The sequence below is a fragment of the Bombus affinis genome, unplaced genomic scaffold (genome assembly GCF_024516045.1).
Source record: "Bombus affinis isolate iyBomAffi1 unplaced genomic scaffold, iyBomAffi1.2 ctg00000059.1, whole genome shotgun sequence".
Taxonomy (NCBI): domain Eukaryota; kingdom Metazoa; phylum Arthropoda; class Insecta; order Hymenoptera; family Apidae; genus Bombus; species Bombus affinis.
In genome coordinates this window covers 1427265-1442603 of record NW_026108820.1, presented here as the reverse complement: position 1 = coordinate 1442603, position 15339 = coordinate 1427265, and the positions used below count along the sequence as shown (strand labels likewise).

The following is a 15339-nucleotide window of genomic DNA, read 5'->3' as shown; positions in this document are numbered from 1 at the left end:
CATCTTTTTACTTTCCATATTACGCTCATAGATACTCTAAAACGCCGCGATACTAACTCTTATCTATCATGTTTACGAATGCCTATAATTTGTGAAACCGCTTCTGATTTTACGGAAATTTTGCAGTTGCTTGATGAATGAAACAGATTTGTTAAGAGAATCACATGTTATAGATACCTGAACTGTGATTTATTTAATATATCTTTTCTGATTTGTTATCCTGCAACATTTCCATGTTTTACGAAGCTTTAAATTAAATTTCACAAGTTTATTTTCCTTAAGCTAAAGACGATGCTGGTGAAATATTTATTTCTGAAGTAAAAAGTAAAAATATAGCTTACATATTGCTTGTATTTAATCATGTATTACGATTAATCCTGTTGCGATACTCGTATATTTCAGTTAGGCTCTGGTTTTAGTAAACAAGAAAGATTTATAATATCTTAAGAGGATGTTTAGCATGAAATCATGCTAATAAGAAGTTTTTCATGTTTTTCTTCAGGCTTAAAATATTTTTTAATGTTGTGAAAAAATTGGGTTGAAAATGAATAAAAGGGTGCAACAGGGTATTTAAACAAACTAATGTCTCCTATATGAATAAGTCGAGTGATATGCTGTAAATTATTTTCACAAAAAGACACCCATTTTTATTATTGTTTTCTAAACAAAATTCAATATGATTTGTTATACCTGTAATAGGAAGTTTCTTTAACTATCATTAAGTTATCGATCCTATTTTTATTGAAGTTTAACAATACTGTTCAATGTTAATAATTATTAATTTATAAGTGAAGGGTAATTCCAACGAAGAAAGATATCATTTGCAAACAAATAGTTTCAGATAAAATCAGCATTGGTACTGTCAATTTAAGATATTATAAATCTAATATGTATTGTATCGCAAAGCGGGATTCATGATGAAAAATTAAATATAAAAGTCCATGAAATTTCGCAAATTTAAGCATCTCAGTTGATACAGCTTTAATAAATGTGAACAAAAGTTTAGTCTATCTCTATATTTAAATAACGCATGATATTTAATTCTACAGTATAATTAAACAAAGATTCGAAGCTGAAAATTTCGAAATATAATTGAACAATATATCGTACAATAAATGTTATATGATGTTCTGTAAAGGAGAATTGCATTTTTATGAAGAGGATCAAAGATAAAGGAGATTTTTGTTGAACGATACGACCGTTTCGAAATTCCATTTTGATCTTGTGTATGTATAGTGTATCTCGTACAAAAGATATTACAACAAGCGTCCAGTCATAATGTGAAACATTAATCAAAATTTCTAATCTCGAGTGTTTCAAGCCCCAGAACTCATCTTAATAAATATAAGAAGGACAGATTAAATTCAATCTGATTTTTCTAATTTTCTCGTTAATAATTAAATATGAGCATCAATCAATCAATAGTTCATAATGCACGGTATAATGCGTATATAACATTCATCTGATTTCAATTAACTTACGTTTAAGCAAAATAATTATTCGAACTAGTTTATCATTCACATTATTACACATTTTAATTGTATATATATCTAGTACAACATAGAAAGGATGTTTTAGGATTATGAGTATTCCTTTAATTTTTAAGAAGAACAATAAGTGTGCATAGTATTTCTTTTATCTCATATTCTAATTTCACCACATTGAATTTTCTAAAGAAAGATGATCTATTTATTTTAGATAACGCAAATCCTTTATTTTAGATATGCAAAGTCAAATATATTTTTGTCAATAAAGACACAAAAAATCTTAGATGTCTAAATGTCAGCTTTAGGAACAGTAGACTTGCCTGCCTTCAAACTTAAATGTCCTTTCCAGTAGTAAAACTTAAAATGACATTAACAACGGCAGTAATATTTACGCCTACAGATGGAGGATATTAGACTTCGATTAAAATACAAGTAGCTCAATAAATATGTGTCTAAGTACGATGGTTAAAGAATAACGATTCGTCATTCTTTATTCCAGCGCTTAATGCTATCCTTCTTTCAACAAATACAATCCTAGAACAATGCCGCTGAAGAGAAATGTTATGCGTGAATTTATTTGCCTTTGCGGGACGAAGGTTTATTAAATTATTAAATGAAAATATTAAATGAAAATGAATATGTATAATTGTGTGTATAAAAATTGATATATGTATGTATGTATAAAATATATATATGTATGTATATATATATGTCGGGTTGGCGTTAAGATTAGAGTTAGGGATAAGGGCGTGAAACGAATCCCTATTGGCGCTAGACGTGATCGTTATGCAATAGAGGAGATATTTACTAGTGCAAATATGACTATGATGGAATTGGACAAGTAATCGCGATAATTAGATACTCGAGAAGCAAATGACGATGATCCTAGGCTCAATAACGAATCCGCGGTCAACGGGATGACGAACTTTACCCTTCGTTAGCGTCTAAGTTACACTGTATGTTAGAGCAAGGGGCAATTATTACGTATACAAAAGACAGGTCGATTGCCGATGAGATCGCACTAGAGTGAGTGGCTCTCCGTCGCGGTGACGCTGTCGAAGAAATTTATGATGGGTGTGCCTAAGGGCACGAGATCTCGGAGTCGACATCGACGTCCAGTCGGAGGTTCGGTGCGCATATCGAGATGGTGTGTAATAGAGCCGACAAGTTAATAGGAGCCCTTAGGGGAATTCTACCCAACATCAACGGGCCGCCCAGCTTGGCTACTACAACGTGTGGGGAGTCCATCGTAACTTACGGAGCACCGGTGTGGGCTAGAGCAGCGAATACCGATAAGAACAGGAAAAAGCTGAATCGAGCACAACGAACGGCCCTGTGCATAACAACGACGGCATACCGTACCGTCTCCCACGCGGCACTTTGCGTGTTGACCGGGAATCTCCCGATTTACATAAAGATAAAGATGCTCGGAGAGACCTACGAGAGGAACAAGATCCATGGGTCCAGGATTGGCACGGATGACGGCAGCAAGCTGAAGGAGGAACTGGAGGCGATTCGCAAGAAGGCCCAAGAGGACTGGCAGAAGGAGTGGAACAACTACAAAAAGGAAAATATCACAAAGAAATTAATACCGAGTGCGCTGCTATTTACCAAAAAGAAGATGGACATCGATCACCACACCATGCAGCTGCTAACCGGGCATGGGAGCTTCGGTGTCTATAGGAAAAGGATTGGCAAGGACAACGACAGCAACTGTCTCGACTGTGGAGACCCGACCGACGATGCAGAGCACGCCCTCTTCGCGTGCCCGAAGTGGACGGACAGAAGGATCGAGCTGGAGAACGCTCTGGGCGGGAAGATAGACGTGGGCAATCTGATCGCCACGTTGACCGCCAAGAACGAGAGCTGGAATAAATTCAGGCAATTCTGCAAGACCGTCATGTGTCACAGGAGGGTGACAGCGAAGGCCTGGGAAGAGGCAAGGAGGAGAACGAGCGAAACAACAACTACGTGGAGCAATGAGGGCAAGAACACGAAACAACGAAAAACCGCAGAAGGAGACCAGTCCAGTATTCTGAACTGGCTGAGAGGACGACATGAGCAGTAACTGCCCGAAGAAGTAGATACAACGGGGCACGAAAGGACAACCCTTATGACTGCCGACAGGTTTTACCGGGGTTGTCTGCCCTCTAAGCGGAGGAAGAAGGAGGAGGGGTTTTTAGTGGGTATGGCAACGACAACCGACCGACTCCCACATAACCCAGTGATGCGTGTCACTGGGCATGCGTAATAGCATTTTCCGCTCCCCACGCAAAAAAAAAAGACACGAGATCATCGGATTCGCGGAGAAAAGTCTCCGTTCGAAGGGAGTGGGAAATTGACGTTGCTGTTAATTGGTCAATTTCCATGTTGGTGGTTAGAGAAAGATATTAGCTGTCCTTGGGAAAAATTGCTAGCGGGAAGCGTCGTTCGTGGAAGGATAGATTTCTCTTATCTTCCCGTAGTTGGGGCACAGGCCATTTGTCTATTTGAGAGACTTTGTGTAATTGAAATTTAATATTCGTAGCGGGTCCTCGCCCAGCTAAACATATACTGCGAAGATGCGTTGGCATGTGGCAATCGTCTTACCCGAAGGACAAAGTCTGCGTGTGGCGAGCCACGGGACAGAAATCGTTGAAATGTTTACCGTCGTGCCCCGTCCCAAGTATTTTTTTTATGGAAAGCTATAGAGTTACTTCATGCCTTTGTTAGATAAAACGTTCATCCCTTGACCGCGACTACGTTCGGCGACCGGTTGTCGCCTCGAGCCCGAGCTCACTATCATAAATCTCAAATAAATACAGTCGGATCGAATGACAACAGTTTCTTAATACGGCTATGGTGAAATCTAAATTTCAATACTGGGGGTCTTCCCAAAGTTCCAAAGGGAACGTTCCGGTATTCTTTCATCTCCGACATATATATATATTATTATAATGACTTATTTTAATAATGACTTAATTTGTATAGTAAAAACAGCTAAAATCTCATGTAAGATTGTTGGGATGTTACGTGATATTTCTGTTGCATCATTGATTATCGTTATACTTTGAAAAATAATTAAGGAAGCGAACAATGCGTGGACGATTATGGCAGTTTTATTAATAAACGAACGTTTAGTAGAGAATATGGATTTATTGGATAAGTAAATGTTTCATTATACGTAACTGCTACATGCAGAATAATATGTTGTTACATGTATGAACTAAAGTTGATGTAATACTCATATTGTATTTATGGTTTCAAAGAATTAATAAAATCTGCTGAGATTCAAACGTATACTCTCCCTTTTATTCTATGAGAATTAAACATTTAGAAGATTTTATGAAAATGCACTAAAAAACAATCAGAAGCATCTGTTTCTCCTCTTTTTTTTTTTTTTTTTTAAATATGTTGATTGCCACGCGATTTTTATACTTATTTTGACTTGGATAGATAGATTAAAGCGTACCATACCAAGACATTTCATTCTTGCAAAATATTATAGTCTGTTTGCGTACCTGCTCATAATCTTGGCTGATAACCGCCATTCGCTATATACATCGTTGGTATCGACGTCAAAGGATTAACACAGACAAATACACAATCCATACAATCCGATTTGATTGATTTTAGATCTTGCATCAAACAGATCTCTATATAAAAAGATAATTTCTGATTCTAAACATTTGTATTACGTTCATCTAATTATTAGGATATTAGATATATTATAAAGGAAGATATTATGTATTAAATAATCTGCCTCTTCTTCCGCTTTGAAATCCTCTACAAACGCCATTTATAGTCGTTCAACTTTTCAGCTCACAGAAAAAAACATTACGCGTATTCCTAGCAATCGCCCAAAGACTCGAACGTGTGCTTCGATAAAGCTCGCTTAACTTTCATCGACACGTCGATAACTTTGCGGTCCAAGATGTTATTACGCCCTAGAATCCCTAACATAATTTTAGAACCAGAATTTCTGTGCAAAACAATTCCATCGCTTTGTCACGCTTAACGGCTCAATCATCGAAACATGTATCATTTTTTTTTTATTTTTATTTATTAGAATATTTACAATCAATTCTCGTTGAGAATTTTCAGTAACTTAGTTTGGCGTGATACAATGACATGGATTATAATAGTTTTATATTGTTGGTTCTAGTAGATACTAAGGATTTAATCTAGAGGGTATTTTCTTTTTAGTCTGCGGATCTGGTCCGTCGTGTCCAGTAGTTGGGTGACTAGTGGGTTGTGGTGGTTGTTGACTCTTGTGTTATATCTGCTTCTGAACTTGTGTATTTCATCTTTGACTGTAGATATTTTGAGGTCGCGGTGGATTGTTTCGTTGATAACATACCAGGGTGCATTTAATAAGGATCTTAGCGTTTTCGATTGGAAGCGTTGGAGTATTTCAATGTTGGAGTTACTTGCTGTTCCCCATAGTTGGATTCTGTAGGTCCAGACAGGTTTTATTACGGCCTCGTAGAGGGTTATTTTGTTCTGTATGTTTAGTTTGGAGCGTCGGCCCGTGAGCCAATAGAATTTTCTTAGTTTTTCCTTTAGTTGCTTTGTTTTTTCGGAGATATGTTTTTTCCAAGTTAGTCTCCTGTCCAGGTTCATGCCCAGGTATCTTACGGAGTCCTTGCTTGGGATTATTGCGTTGTTAATGGTGACCTGGGGGCAGGTTTGTTTTCGGAGCGTGAAGGTTACACGGGAGGATTTTTTTTCGTTTATTTTAAAACCCCATTTTTGGAACCACTTTTCCATGGAGTCGAGACTTCGCTGGAGAGTGGATGAGGCAATTGCCGGGTCTGCGTGGGTAGCTAATAGTGCTGTGTCGTCGGCAAATGTTGCTATTGTTACCTCGTTTGATATGGGTAAGTCGGCAGTGTAGATGGAGAACAGTAGGGGTCCGAGGACACTACCTTGTGGTATGCCGGATTCTATTGGGAATGTTGCGGAAGTGGCATCTAGACATTTAACTATGAATTGTCTGTTGGTTAGGTAGGATTTTAAGATGGAGTAGTATGGGTGGGGTAGGATTTTTTAAGCTTGTAGAGTAGCCTTTCATGCCATACTTTATCGAATGTCTGTTGGATGTCTAGGAATACCGCTGAGCAGTATTTTTTCTTTTCAAGCGTTTGGCTGATCATGTGGGTTATGCGGTGGATTTGCTCTACTGTTGAGTGTCGTTTTCGAAAGCCGAATTGGTGATCTGGGAGTGGTTTCAATTCTTCTAGGAGTGGAAGGAGACGATTCGTGAGCATCCTCTCGAATAGTTTAGACAGGGTAGGTAAAAGACTGATTGGGCGATAGGAGGTGGTTTCATATATTGATTTACCGGGTTTAGGGATGAGGGTGATTTGTGAGATTTTCCATGCCTTGGGAAAGTGTTGAAGGCGGAGGATAGCGTTAAAGATTGATGCGACGAGTGCAATCCCTTTTATGGGAAGTTCCTTGATTGCTTTATTTCCTATTAGGTCGTGACCTGCTGCTTTCTTGGGGTTTAGGCGACTGATTGCTTCTATAATCTCTGCAGAAGTGAAGGGTTCAATGGGAGGGGACATTTGGAAGGGAATGTGCAGGTATTCGGTAACGTCTGCAGCAGCTACGGAGGAATAGGATTTGAATACTTCAGACAAATGTTTGGCAAATAGGTTGGCTTTTTCTATAGGGCTACGCGCTCATCCGCCTTGCGGGCGGCGGATTGGAGGTATTATTTGTGGGGGGCGCGTGAGTTTCCTGGAGGCTTTCCATAGTGAGTAGTTAGAGTCGGCTGTGGGGGACAGGCTGGCGAGATATTTGTGAAAGCGGTCATTATTGTAGTTTTTTATGGTTTTGGATAGTTTTCTAGTTGCGTTGTTTAGTTTGCGTTTGTCCTCCGGTGTTCTATGGTTCTGCCATATTCTTCTTAGTCTACGTTTTTCTGCTATTTTTTTTAATATGTACTGGGGGTACTCGTGATTGCTGAAGGACGTTATTGCCGGTGTGGAGAAGCGGATAGCGTTTATTATGCTCGTGTTTAGGTATTCCGTGGCTGCTTCGATTTCTTCATTGGTTTTTAGTGAGGTTGAGGCTGAAGTTGTGTGGGTAAAGACTTCTCTAAAGAGCTGCCAGTTGGTGTGTTGGTTATGAATGGAGCCATTAGGTGTATTCTCGATGATAGTTGAACTGACTGTTACTATCACGGGGGAATGATCAGAGGAGAGATCAGCCGAGGAATTGATTTGGACGTGTCTTGACGAGATATTTTTAGTTATGAGGAAATCAAGGAGATCGGGTATTTTGTTTGTGTCGGTGAGCCAGTGTGTGGGTTCGTATGTGGTAAGGTAGTTGAGGTTGTTGGTTATTATGCTGTTGAGGAGGTTTTTGCCTCTTACTGTAATCAGTCTGCTACCCCATTGGGTGTGTTTAGCATTGTAGTCTCCTCCGGCTATGAATCTATTGCCCAGGGTGTCCAGGAAGTAGTCGAAGTCTTCTTTGGCGATGGAATGTCTGGGAGGGCAGTATACAGCTGAAGTGGTGATTGTACCATGACAGTCTTCTATTGCTACGTTTGTTGCTTGGAGGTAGTCTTTCTGGAATGGTGGAAGTTCGTAGTGCTTAATGTTTGATTTAATTATGATTCCGGTGCCGCCGTGGGCCTTTCCGCTGGGGTGTTGGGTATGGTAGAACTTGTATCCGTTTATGTTCAGGTAGTTTTTGTCGGTGAAGTGGGTTTCAGATATGAGCATTATGTCGATTAGCTGGTGTTTTAGGAAGAGTTCTAGCTCAAGTTTTGAGTTGCGCTAGACCGTTGGCATTCTATAGAGCTATGCGTCTTGGTTTTATTTTGTGTCGAGGCGTATTAATTTATCCCTGATGAGTGTTAATAGCGATAGCAAATTGTATATTTGCTCTGATTATTTCTCTATTAGCTTTTCAAGTCTAGAGACGTTGTCTGTATTAGGGGAGGTGGGGGCACTATTTTGAGGAGGATCCCTGTGGCTATTTGGTGTATTTTGAGTGCCCTGTACCGCTTGGGCATAGGAGTTTGAGGGAGTGGTGAGTTTGATAGGGCTGGGTGTTTGGTTGGTTGGGGGGATTGGGGTAAAGGTGAATTTCGGCGAGCTGGGTATTTGGTAATTTACCTCTTTTGTTCTAAGTTTGGGATACTTGTTTGAGTACAGGGTTTTGTAGGCTGAGCAGCCTTTGTAGTTGGCAGGATGGTCACCTTGACAGTGGATGCACTTCGCTGGGGTTTCCGGTGATTTCCTGCATTGATCGCTGGGGTGTGTTCCTGCACATTTGACGCAGCGGAAGGTATGGTTGCAGTATTTCTGCGTGTGCCCGTATCTTTGGCACCTTTTGCATTGCACTATCTCCTTTTTGATTTGCGGTGGTTCGAATTTTACGATGGCGTTCATTAGGCGGCTGGTGTTGTATATTTCCTTGTTGTTGGGTTTCTGTTTTAGGTCAATAAAGAAGAGGGATAACGGGTCTTTCGTGACTCTATGCCTTATGTTGCTGACATTTATGACTTCATGGCCGAGTTTAGATAATTCGGATTTTAGGTCGTCGATGTCTGCGGAGTGGTGGATGTTTCGTAGCACCACCCGAAAAGGTCTTTCTTCTTTGAGTTGGTAGGTGTGGAAGTTGGCGTTCAGGGCCCTAAGTGTTTTGGTGAGTTTCCTGTAGGCTTCTGGATTTGTCGGCAGGATTTTGACTTGGTTGTTGGTAATCTTCAAGTTGTAGTCCTCCTTGGAGATATCTCTCTCTAAGGACTTGATCATTGTCTGGATGTCAATGACATCATTAATCAATATTGGTGGGGGAGGGGGGCTTCTCTGTGCTTGTTGGTTTGGTGGCGGGCCTGCGATTTCTATGGCGTCGTTTGAGGATTCTAGTATTGCGAAACTGTTGTGGGTGTTGAATTGTGTTGTTTGCTGTTGGTTTGAGTTTGTATTTGGTGATTCAATTTTACGTTTTTTCGCCTTATTGGCGTCGTTGGCGCGTGGGGATCTGCTGCACTTCTGCCACGGGGGGAGTAGTGCGGGGTAGTTGTAAGTTTGCGTGGGCGAGCCTGGTGGTGATTGCTGGGCCATCATCGAGCTAGCTATTTCAATATAAATAACTAGTCGTGAGGCTATGAGGCAAGGTTCGGGTAGGGATTAGGTGCGTAGGCTTTTCTTCTCTCTGGCGGATAGGAAACACTTGGGAGGATAGGAGCACGTTGTGTTCACTTTCGACGGTTGGGTGACACGTGTTGCTTTCGAACTTCACTGGGCACTAGAGACACGTCTGCACGCTTCGGCACTCAACAGTGAACTGTTCTCTAATTCAGTGAAATCGTTATTTCCTATGCCGATTTTTGTTGTATTTTTAAGAATTTTGTAAAGTTTTCTGATCCAAAGTGTCTCGTCGTATTCTCCTAAATCGTTTCGAATTAATGGGTAAAACTTTTGATCATTCGGTTTAATTTCTAAGATTTTCGGGTTTTCGTTGTTGTTTTTCCATTCGTTGAATGAATTAATGTGGTCAATTAATAGGTCGAGATTAACTATTTCGTTGCGAGTTACCGCGTGAACCCTGGATAAGGCGTCTGCAGCTGTATTATCTTTACCCTTTGTGTATTCGATTTCATAGTTGTATTCTTCGAGTCTAAGTCTCCAACGAATCAGTCGACTAGAGGGGTCTTTGCAATTGTGTAGCCACTTAAGGGCTTGGTGGTCGGTTCGAATAATGAAGCGTCGTCCTAACAAGTATTGCCTAAGTCTTTTCACGGCCCATACGATGGCCAAGAGTTCCTTTTCTGTCGTGGTATAGTTTCGTTCGGGTGGGTTTAGTGTCCTTGAAATGTAACAGCAAGGATGACCGTCTTGTGACAGTATTGCTCCTAGTCCTTTGTTACTTGCGTCGGTGGTTAGGGTAAAGGTTTTGTTAAAGTCCGGATAAGCTAGTATTGGGGAATTACAGAGTTTGTCCTTTAAAGTATCAAAGCTAGTCTGGTGTTTGTCAGTCCAATGGAATGGTGTGTCCTTTTTTGTTAAGTCTGTAAGGCTTTTCGCGATTTTAGAAAAATTTCGAATAAATTTGCGGTAATAACCTGCTAAACCTAAGAATGATTTAACGTCCGTGGCATTGCGGGGTAATCGAAAGTTTTTTACAGCGTCTAATTTCTTGGAGTTTGGTTTAACTCCTTCGGCTGAAACTACGTGGCCTAAGTATTCTAGTTCCGGTTTTACGAATTCGCACTTATCCGGTTGCAATTTAAGTCCCATTTTTTCTGAGTGTCTGAAATACTATGGCGAGATTTTCATTATGTTCTTGAATCGTTTTTCCGAATATCACTATGTCGTCCAAATAAACAAGGCAATATTTTCCTACAAGTCCAGTTAAGGCTCTGTCCATTAATCTTTGAAAAGTAGCGGGTGCGTTTTTAAGACCGAATGGCATTCGATTGAACTGAAAGTGGCCTTGCGGTGTCGAAAAAGCTTTATATTTTTTGGATTTCTCGTTCATTGGAATTTGATGAAATCCTGAGGATAAATCAAGCGCCGAAAAGAATTTCGCGTTTCCTAGTTGTGTCAAAATGTCGTCTATGTCAGGTAAAGGATAAGCGTCTTGTTCCGTGAGTTCATTTAGTTTCCTAAAATCAATGACTATCCCCCATTTCTGTTTTCCTGAGGCGTCTAATTTTTTCGGAACTACCCATACCGGAGAGTTATAAGGGGAATCGGATTCTTCTATGATATTTTTCTTTAACATGTCTCCTATTTGTCGCGAAATTTCGTCTCGATGACATTCCGGTGGTCTATACGATCGTGTGTTAATGATTTTATCTTTGGTTAATGAAATTGTGTGCTGGGTTAAATTAGTACAGGGCAAAAGGTCGATTTCTAAATTAAAGATGTCAACGTAGTGGAGAATAATCTTTTCTATGGATTCGCGAATTGGCTTTTGAATGTGATCTGTTCTCACTAGGCTTTTTAGTTTTGATACGTTGGAAACATCTTGGGAATTTTGAATATTATTAGAAATTTCAATGTTTTGCTCACCAGTGTTGATAAAACATACTTTAGTTGGCTTGCCTTCCAGATAGATTGTTTGAACTCTGTTTTCTCCAGGAGTTAATTGTATTGGTTTCTGAAATAAAATGGTTTTGTCATTTAGTCGGATTCCGTCATTGGATATTGAGTAGTTATATTTCTCTAAACATGGTAGCCCAATGATTCCGTCTTCGATGATTGGGAAGTTGTCCGGTACTATATGAAAGATGAGGTCTTGTCCAAAAATTCGTTTCGTTACGTATTCGTACGTTTCGTATTTGTCTCGTCCCATAGAAAATTTTTGTCTAGGCCCTATTTGTATCGCGTTGACAGTTTTGTTACGTTTCACTAGGTTTATCCCTGCTCCTGTGTCGACCAGAAATACTCGCTCTGTGGTTCGGGTTGACAAAGGTATTGTGAGTAATCTTCCTGTGGTGATGTTGACTCGCGTCGCTTCGCGCGGTTCGTCTACACTCTGCTTCGATGTTACTTCTCGTGTTTCGTCCCTTTCCTGGACTGCTTGAATTCTTGCGGGTGGTCGGTCGTACTGGCTCGGTTGTAGAAAATTTTGGCATTTGCTAGCCATGTGTCCCAGCTTTCCGCATTTGAAACACTTCATTTGCGCGCGTTTAGCGGGTGGCCCATTCTCTACTCGGTCGAATGTGGTAGGTTTCTGAGCTACTGGTGCGTTAGGCGATCTAGTTAGTGTATTAGATCAACTTACCTGCAATGATTCAGTTCGCTGTCGAGTGCCGAAGCGTGCAGACGTGTCTCTAGTGCCCAGTGAAGTTCGAAAGTAACACGTGTCACCCAACCGTCGAAAGTGAACACAACGTGCTCCTATCTTCCCAAGTGTTTCCTATCCGCCAGAGAGAAGAAAAGCCTTCGCACCTAACCCCAACCCGATCCCTGCCGCATAGCCTCACGACTAGTTATTCATATTGAAATAGCTAGCTCGATGATGGCCCAACAATCACGACCAGGCTCGCCTGTGCAAACCCATCACTACCCCGCGCTACTCCCCCCGTGGCAGAAGTTCAGCAGATCCCCCCGTGCCAACGACGCCAATAAGGCGAAAAAACGCAAAACCGAACCATCAGACACAAACTCGAACGAACAGCCATCAACGCAAATTAACACCCACAACAGGTTCGCAATTTTGGAATCCACAAACGACGCCATGGAAACCGCAGGCTCGCCACCTAACCACCACGCACAGAGAAGCCCCCCTCCCCAACCAATATTTATTAATGATGTCATCGACATCCAGACAATGACCAAGTCCTTAGCGAGAGATATCTCCAAGGAGGACTACAACCTGAAGATAACCAACAACCAGGTAAAAATCCTGCCGACGAATCCAGAAGCCTACAGGAAGCTCACCAAGACACTTAGGGCCCTGAACGCCAATTTCCACGCCTACCAACTCACAGAAGAAAGACCTTTTCGGGTGGTGCTACGAAACATCCACTACTCCGCAGACATCGACGAACTAAAAATAGAACTATCGAAACTCGGCCACGAAGTCACCAATGTCAGCCACATAAGGCATAGAGTCACAAAAGACCCGCTATCCCGATTTTTCATCGATTTAAAACAGAAACCCAACAACAAGGAAATCTACAACATCAGTCGCCTAATGAACGCCATCGTAAAGTTCGAATCACCGCAAATCAAAAAGGAGATAGTGCAATGCAAAAGGTGCCAAAAATACGGGCACACGCAGAAATACTGCAACCATACCTTCCGCTGCGTCAAATGTGCAGGTACATACCCCACCGACCAGTGCAGGAAATCACCGGAAACCCCAGCGAAGTGCATCCACTGTCAAGGTGACCATCCTGCTAACCACAAAGGCTGCGCAGCCTACAAAACTCTGTACTCAAACAAATACCCCAAACTTAGACCAAAAGAGGTAAATCACCAAACACCCAGCTCGCCGAAATTCACCTTTACCCCAATCCCCCCAACCAATCAAACACCCAGCCCTATCAAACTCACCACTCCCTCAAACTCCTATGCCCAAGCGGTACAAGGCACTCGAAATACACCAAATAGCCACAGAGATCCTCCCCAAAATAGTGCCCCCACCCCACCTAATACAGACAACGTCTCTAGACTTGAAAAGCTAATAGAGAAACAACCAGAGCAAATAAACAATTTGCTATCGCTATTAACACTCATCACGGATAAATTAATACGCCCCGACACAAAATAAAACCAAGACGCATAGCTCTGTGGAATGCCAACGGTCTAGCGCAACGCAAACTTGAGCTAGAACTCTTCCTAAAACACCAGCTAATCGACATAATGCTCATATATGAAACCCACTTCACCGACAAAAACTACCTGAACAAAAACGGATACAAGTTCTACCATACCCAACACCCCAGCGGAAAGGCCCACGGCGGCACCGGAATCATAATCAAATCAAACATTAAGCACTACGAACTTCCACCATTCCAGAAAGACTACCTCCAAGCATCAAACGTAGCAATAGAAGACTGTCATGGTACAATCACCGCTTCAGCTGTATACTGCCCTCCCAGACACTCCATCGCCAAAGAAGACTTCGACTACTTCCTGGACACCCTGGGCAACAGATTCATAGCCGGAGGAGACTACAACGCTAAACACACCCAATGGGGTAGCAGACTGGTTACAGTAAGAGGCAAAAACCTCCTCAACAGCATAATAACCAACAACCTCAACTACCTTATCACATACGAACCCACACACTGGCCCACCGACACAAACAAAATACCCGATCTCCTTGATTTCCTCATAACTAAAAATATCTCGTCAAGACACGTCCAAATCAATTCCTCGGCTGATCTCTCCTCTGATCATTCCCCCGTGATAGTAACAGTCAGTTCAACTATCATCGAGAATACACCTAATGGCTCCATTCATAACCAACACACCAACTGGCAGCTCTTTAGAGAAGTCTTTACCCACACAACTTCAGCCTCAACCTCACTAAAAACCAATGAAGAAATCGAAGCAGCCACGGAATACCTAAATGCGAGCATAATAAACGCTATCCGCGTCTCCACACCGGCAAACACGTCCATCAGCAATCACGAATACCCCCAGTACATATTAAAAAAAATAGCAGAAAAACGTAGACTAAGAAGGATATGGCAGACCCATAGAACACCGGAGGACAAACGCAAACTAAACAACGCAACTAGAAAACTATCCAAAACCATTAAAAACTACAATAATGACGTTTTCACAAATATCTCGCCAGCCTGTCCCCCACAGCCGACTCCTTTTTTTTTGCGTGGGGAGGGGAAAATGCTATTACGCATGTCCAGTGACCAGCATCACTGGGTTATGTGGTAGTCGGTCGGATGTCGTTGCCATACCCACTAAAAACCCCTCCTCCTTCCTCCTCCGCTGAGAGGGCAGCCAACCCCGGTAAAACCTGTCGGCAGTCATCAGGGTTGTCCTTTCGTGCCCCGTTGTATCTACTTCTTCGGGCAGTTACTGCTCATGTCGTCCTCTCAGCCAGTTCAGAATACTGGACTGGTCTCCTTCTGCGGTTTTTCGTTGTTTCGTGTTCTTGCCCTCATTGCTCCACGTAGTTGTTGTTTCGCTCGTTCTCCTCCTTGCCTCTTCCCAGGCCTTCGCTGTCACCCTCCTGTGACACATGACGGTCTTGCAGAATTGCCTGAATTTATTCCAGCTCTCGTTCTTGGCGGTCAACGTGGCGATCAGATTGCCCACGTCTATCTTCCCGCCCAGAGCGTTCTCCAGCTCGATCCTTCTGTCCGTCCACTTCGGGCACGCGAAGAGGGCGTGCTCTGCATCGTCGGTCGGGTCTCCACAGTCGAGAC

The 15339-nt window shown here is 41.9% G+C and overlaps 1 protein-coding gene across 1 annotated transcript in view; it reads left to right on the top strand.

Annotated features, from left to right (window-relative positions):
• LOC126926787 (uncharacterized) overlaps nt 1-4023 on the top strand; it is a 182415-nt gene extending 178392 nt beyond the window's left edge. Inside the window, exon 3 of the mRNA XM_050743132.1 lies at nt 3772-4023. The gene's annotated coding sequence lies outside the window, so the exon portion shown is untranslated. The remainder of the gene's footprint in view (nt 1-3771) is intronic.
• The last annotated feature ends 11316 nt before the right edge of the window (nt 4024-15339 follow it).